Below are 304 nucleotides of genomic sequence, written 5' to 3'. Positions count from 1 at the left end.
TCTTTATAAAAGAATTGCATAGGCAGTGGTTTTATACAGGTCTTATACATGTAATTAAAGTGACAGTATTTCGAATAGATTTTCTTTCCTATGATCTTCGTATGTATAGAGATAGACTGATATATAGATGGGATAGTTCTATGGACAGGGTTCTCCGAGATATATAAAACTGTTTGAGGGATTCCTCTAACGAGCGGAGTAGCATAAATATAGTAAATATAACGTATGCGGTATGCTATGTATGTTCCAGGCAAAGACCAATGAGTGTTACGGATAACTGTTATACTGTTATTTGATGAGTCAA

Source organism: Penaeus monodon, chromosome 31 (genome assembly GCF_015228065.2).
Source record: "Penaeus monodon isolate SGIC_2016 chromosome 31, NSTDA_Pmon_1, whole genome shotgun sequence".
Lineage (NCBI taxonomy): Eukaryota > Metazoa > Arthropoda > Malacostraca > Decapoda > Penaeidae > Penaeus > Penaeus monodon.
This window is presented reverse-complemented; position numbering follows the sequence as displayed.